Source organism: Myotis myotis, unplaced genomic scaffold, assembly GCF_014108235.1.
Source record: "Myotis myotis isolate mMyoMyo1 unplaced genomic scaffold, mMyoMyo1.p scaffold_m19_p_4, whole genome shotgun sequence".
Classification (NCBI taxonomy): domain Eukaryota; kingdom Metazoa; phylum Chordata; class Mammalia; order Chiroptera; family Vespertilionidae; genus Myotis; species Myotis myotis.
Genome location: NW_023416346.1, coordinates 79,329,841 through 79,336,147, shown reverse-complemented (window position 1 = coordinate 79,336,147; position 6,307 = coordinate 79,329,841). Strand labels below are relative to the sequence as shown.

General features: G+C 48.9%; 1 pseudogene; it reads left to right on the top strand.

Moving 5' to 3' along the window:
* Positions 1 to 318: 318 nt before the first annotated feature.
* Positions 319 to 1,714, top strand: LOC118653486 (annotated as a pseudogene).
* Positions 1,715 to 6,307: the final 4,593 nt, after the last annotated feature.

Here is a 6,307-nt window from a genome sequence, read left to right as displayed (position 1 = left end):
GGGGGAGAGAGAGGCAGAAACATCAATGATAAGAGTGATCAACCAGCTGCCTCCTGCATGCCCCCTACTGGGAATCAAACCTGCAACCTGGGCATGTGCCCTGACTGTCAGCCATGACTTCCTGGTTTATCGGTTGACATTCAACCACTGAGCAACACTGGCTGGGTCTGAAATATATCTCTAAAAATGTGAATGTGGGTGGCTGTTACTCGGACAGGCATGGAGGAATGCGCTTACCTCTGCGGCTGAGAGGATGGCGGCCGGCAGCTAGCTTGCCTGGCTCTGGCCCAGGAAGAGGAGCATGACATCGAGGCAGACATGGCGGCGAGTTGGCGAGGTGCTGTGCGGGTAGTGGCGGGATCCCGAGCCCCCGCCGCCTCAGCACTACTTTTGCTGCAGGACCTGCCTCCCCAGATGCTGCTGCTGATGGAGATTGCCTCGCTCCCCAGCACCAGCACCGACCTGCCCAGCCTGCCCCAAGTTCCACCGCATCCTGCACACCGACAGCAACTGGAGACCGTGCTGCCGGGAGGAGTAAGGCGTTTATGAAAACTTGTAGAACCTGGAGATCATGGGTGTGTCTTGACCGGAAGTCTATGCGAAGCTGTCGCACCCAGGCAGACACATTTTGGGATTGTGGCAGCCAGATATCGGGCCCTATGGAGGACTGCTGAATGTAGTGGTGGACGGTTTGTGCATTAGTGGTTGGACTACCTGCCTTCCCACAACACCCATGTGGATAACCCAATGCAATTGAAGCACCTGATGGAGAGGAAATCAGCCACAGTGGAGTGCATGTACGGCCACAGAGGGCCCCACAGGGGCCACATTCAGATTCAGAAGGACAAGTTCTCCACCAAGTGCAACCAGACAGACCACCACAAGGTGTCTGGTGGGAGCTGAGAGGAATTACGAACATGGCTGAAGGAAGAATGGGGGTGGACACTGGAGGACATTTTCCAGGAGGACAGGCTGCAGTTCATCCTGATGAAGTTAATCCACAACTGGTATGACAATGCCTGACCTACTGCCGCATCTACCTCCTGCCCCGCTACCTGGATGACCTCATCAGGTCAGGGCTCTTCAAAGGTGCCTGCGATGCCCATGGCTTAGAGATTGCCATGCTCAGCTTCCATGGGAAGCATGGCCAGGGCCACCAAGAGAGACCCTAAAGTCCCTGCCAGGCAGTAGACACTAGAGATCGACCTCATGCACTGCATCCAGCTGCCTGATGTCTAGATCTTCCACAACTTCAACAAGCTCGCCCGCATCGTCCAGGTTTGCAAGCAGGTGATCCAGGAGCAGCAGCAGCAAGAAGACAGGACTGAGGACTGCAAGGGCCACATCTGGCAGAGCCCTGCCCAGCCCAGTATCGGGGAGTCTGGGGCAGCAGCTTTGGAGGAGCAGCTTATCCAGTTTGTTCTGCCTGTAGGTGTGAGCTCAAGTAACCATTCTTGCTGGCCATGGCTTCACTAACTCCAAGTGCATCCCTGGATTCTTCATCCTGTTTGATGAGGGCCGCTTTGGGTTCAACTGGCTGGAGCTGAAATGCTTCAGCCTGTACAGCAGAGTCCAGGTGACCTTCCAGAATGCTGACCCACCATCCCCACAGGCCTTTGAGGAGATGCTCAAAATGCCCTGTCCCTACCTCCTGATGGCCCCTCCCTTGCCCAGCAGCAGGCAGCAGGGAGAAGCGGCTCCAGATGAAGAGTAGCAGCATGCACTTTGGAGATTTGACCTTCTGAGCAGATTACCCACCTTCTTCTTTGTTTTTGTTTGTTTTTTTAATCCTCACTGGAGAATATTTTTCCATTGTTTTTTTTTTTAGAGAGAATGGGAGAGAGAGGGAAAGACAGAGAGAAATATCAATGTGAGAGAGACACATTGGTTGGTTGCCTCCTGAACCTGGGCCCAGGCCAGGGAGGAGCCTGCAACGGAGGTATATGCCCTTGACAGAAATGGAACCTGGGACCTTCAGTCTGCAGGCTGACGCTCTATCCACTGAGCCAAACCGGCTAGGGCATACCCACCTTCTTTTTTAAAAAATTTATATATTGATTTCAGAGGGGAAGGGAGAGGGAAAGAGAGATAGAAACATCTATGATGAAAGAGAATTATTGATTGGTTGTCTCCTGCACGCCTCCTACTGGGGATAGAGACTGCAAGCCAGGCATGTGCCCTTGACTGGAATTGAACCTGGTATCATTTAGTCCGCAGGCTGACACTCTATCTAACATTGATGTGTTGATTGATTGCCTATTGCATGTGCCCCAACCAGGGCCCGGGCCAGGAAGGAGCCTGCAACTGAGGTAGAATTGAACCCGACCATTCAGTATGCAGGCTGAGGCTCTATCCACTGAGCCAAACCAGCTAGGGGTGAGCATGTCTTTTTAAAAGGAAAAAAAGAGAAAAGGTCCTAAAATTAGATAGTGGTGATAATTAGATTGTACGACTCTGAATGCAATAAAAACCACTAAATTGTACATTTTAAAAGGATGGATTTTTATAGTATGTGAATTATTCTATATAATAAAAGGCTAATATGCAAATAGACCAAACGACAGAACAACTGAACTGAACTGTTCGCTATGACATGCGCTGACCACCAGGGGGTGTGCGTGGGACATGGCAGGCGTAGGCAGCAGGCAGCAGAGGGTGGAACATGGTGGGCATCAGCCACAGTAGGATGGTGGAGCAGGTGAGTGGGGAGCCAGACCAAGGCGGGGTGCCAGTCGCTGTCGTGGGGCGAGCCTCTGGTGGTTATTGAAAATTCCTTGCTCGTGCGAACCACAGTCCTGCCCAGTGCTCACACCTGCTGCTGGCACCAGAGCTGCCACTCGCACCAGCTGCCAGTGCCCGGACCCTGGAGCCAGCTCCGATGGCTCGGCACTGTCAGCAGGTGTGAGCAGTGGCTGCTAGCCCTGATGGCCCCTTAGGGCTTCTCCACCTCCCCTTGCTCCTGAGGGACGATCGTCACCCCTCTGTCACCTGCTGCTGGTGATGGCCTTCCTTGTACCTGCTGCCGGTGCCAAAGCCACCACTCGCACCCATTGCTGGCACCCGGCACTGGTCCCAATTGCTCTCCACCTACCCCTGCTCCTGAGGGGTGACTGGGGCAGCAGCTGCCACTCTCACCTGCTGATGGCTCCAGCCCTGCTAGCACCTGCTGCTGGAGCAGGCCCCAATCGCTCCTTGCCATCAACGGGTGTGAGCAGGCCAGCACTGTCAGCATGTGGGAGCGGTGGTGGTGGGAGCGGGGCTTCCAGCAGACAGGGGGCCAGGGGCCGGGATGGGGCATGAAAGATGGGCCGAGACCTGCCCCTATGCCCACCGCAGCCTCATGGCCCACAGTTCCTTTCAAGGTGCATGAATTCATACACTGGGCCCCGGGTATCTCAATAAAGCTGTTGTTTTAAAAATGTGAATGTGTTGCTAATCTGAGGAATTCTAATTCCTTATTTGTCACCTAAAAATTAAGGTTTTTAAGAGTTAACAAATCTAATTGAATTGGAAAGAAATTGTACGGTTTTGGTAATAGAAGGCATGAGGTATGGACATACATTTTGGGTTTTTAAAAATCTTTATTGTATTATTTTTATTTTTTTTATTTTCAAAAGCACTTACCATTTTTTTTAAATTAAATCGTTATTGATCAGATTATTACAGTTGTTCCTCTTTTTTCCCCCATAGCTCCCCTCCACCCGGTTCCCACCCCACCCTCCGCCCTAACCCCGCCCCCCCCCCCCACTGTCCTCATCCATAGGCGCATGATTTTTGTCCAGTCTGTTCCCGCACCCCCCACAACCCTTTCCCTCCCAATAATAGTCAGTCCACTCCCTTTCTATGCCCCTGATTCTATTATATTCACCAGTTTATTCTGTTCGTCAGATTATTTATTCACTTGATTTTTAGATTCACTTGTTGATAGATGTGTATTTGTTGTTCATAATTTGTATCTTTACCTTTTTCTTCTTCTTCCTCTTCTTAAAGGATACCTTTCAGCATTTCATATAAAACTGGTTTGGTGGTGATGAACTCCTTTAGCTTTTTCTTATCCGTGAAGCTCTTTAGCTGACCTTCAATACTGAATGATAGCTTTGCTGGGTAAAGTAATCTTGGTTGTAGGTTCTAGCTATTCATCATTTTGAATATTTCTTGCCACTCCCTTCTGGCCTGCATAGTTTCTGTTGAGAAATCAGCTGACAGTCTTTTGGGTACTCCCCTGTAGGAAACTGTCTGTCTTTCTCTTGCTGCTTTTAAGATTCTCTCTTTGTCTTTTGCTCTTGGCATTTTAATTATGATGTGTCTTGGTGTGGTCCTCTTTGGATTCCTTTTGTTTGGGGTTCTCTGTGCTTCCTGGACTTGTAAGTCTCTTTCTTTCACCAGGTAGGGGAAGTTTTCTGTCATTATTTCTTCAAATAGGTTTTCAATATCTTGCTCTCTCTCTTCTTCTGGCACCCCTATAATTCGGATGTTGGTACGCTTGAAGCTGTCCCAGAGGCTCCTTACACTATCTTCATATTTTTGGATTCTTTTTTCATTTTGCTCTTCCAATTGGGTGTTTTTTGCTTCTTCATATTTCAAATCTTTGACTTGATTCTTGCAATCCTCTAGTCTGCTGTTGGAACTCTGCATAATATCCTTTATTTCAGTCAGTGTATGCTTAATTTCTAGTTGGTCCTTTTTCATAACCTCGAGGGTCTCACTAGATTTCTTGAGGGTCTCACTACATTTATCGGCGGTCTCACCAGTCTTTTTGAGGGTCTTACTAAATTTATCGGCAGTTTCTAGAAAGTTCTTGAAAAACCTTAAAAGTGTGGTTTTGAACTCTATATCCTGTCATTTGCTTTCCTCCATTTCTTTCATTTGTGACCTGTTTCTTTGTCTCCTCATTTTTTATGCTTCCCTGTGTTGGAAGGGTGGCTTTGTGTGCTAGGTGTCCTATAGGGCCCAGTGGCTCAGCCTCGCCAATTACCTGAGGTAGACACTCTTGGTGCACCCCTTTGTGAGCTTTGTGCACAGTCTTGTTGTAGTTAATCCTTGATTGTTGTAGGTATCACTGGGAGGAATTGACCCCCAGGCCAATTGGCTGTGAGAGTCAGCTGTGTCTATGGTGGGAGAAGTTCTGTGCTGAAGACACTCTTATGAGGCAAGACTTGCTTCAGTGGGGCTTTGGTACTCAGTGAGTCTGCCCCCTGAGTGTATCCCTTATGGATCTGAGGAATTGTAATTGGATGGTCCCACTCTGACCACTGGGTACACTGGCTCTTGGATCTAAGGAGGTGCTAATTTAGCCTCTGCCTGAGGCTACCCAGCAGAAGCTATGAAGAGATATGCAGATTCCCCTTCATTGTTTGGGGTTTGGAGGTGCCCAAATGAGGCCCAGCTGTGAAGCAATGCAAGCTGCTGTGGGGCCTTGGGCCTTGTTTGGATGTTCTGGGTCTGTCTGACCCAGCTGCAGTTTGTTAGGTAATTTTCAGATTGTAAAGGGCCAGGCCATTCATATGCAAAAGCCTCTGCTGCAGCTTGGTTGGGGCAGGGTCTCAGGGAATCAACAGGGCGGAGCAAGCAGCTATGGCTGATCCTCAGCCCTGCCCTAAGGGGCCCCAAGTCTCAGTGTCCCGGTAATGGGTAATCACTGCAAGCACCTTTGAGAGAAAGCCGCCCTCGAGCTCCGAGTTCTGCCTGCTGCCAGACAGTCCAGTTTCTCCCTGTATAAGTCTGGGTCCCCAGAGACTCACCCAGAACTGGAGTTCAGAGCATTCGGGGGCTTGTGACTCCCTCCCGATTCAAAATGACAGCCACGTCCTCAGTTGCCAGCCCTTGCCGCATGGGCCTCCATACCTCCGCACTTCCCCACCTCCTTTGAGTCTCAGCGTGCCTCTCTCTCTCCTTCCAGTTGCAGAACTTCCACTCAGCCATCCTTCCTGTGGCTCTGCATGATGCCTGTTTTGTCCTTTAGTTGTATTTTTGAATTTGTTGTGGGAGGCAGCAATTTCCGTTGTTTACCTATGCCGCCATCTTGGTTTCTCCCACTTTCCTTTTATTCAAAGTATTTTGAAGTATGAGAAGAAACAAATCCCTAGGCAGTCGGTATATACTACAAGCCAAGCACACTTAAAATCACAAAGGAATTGATTTGACAAAGAAAAATAGTTAATAATTAATTCCACAATTATTTTTTATGTACATTAAAAGAAAAATAATATTTGGAGCCCATAATATTGCATATAAATTACTGCTCATAATGAAATGTACCTAGATTTTTTTATTAGTCTGAATCACTGTTTTTTAGAAAACAAAACAG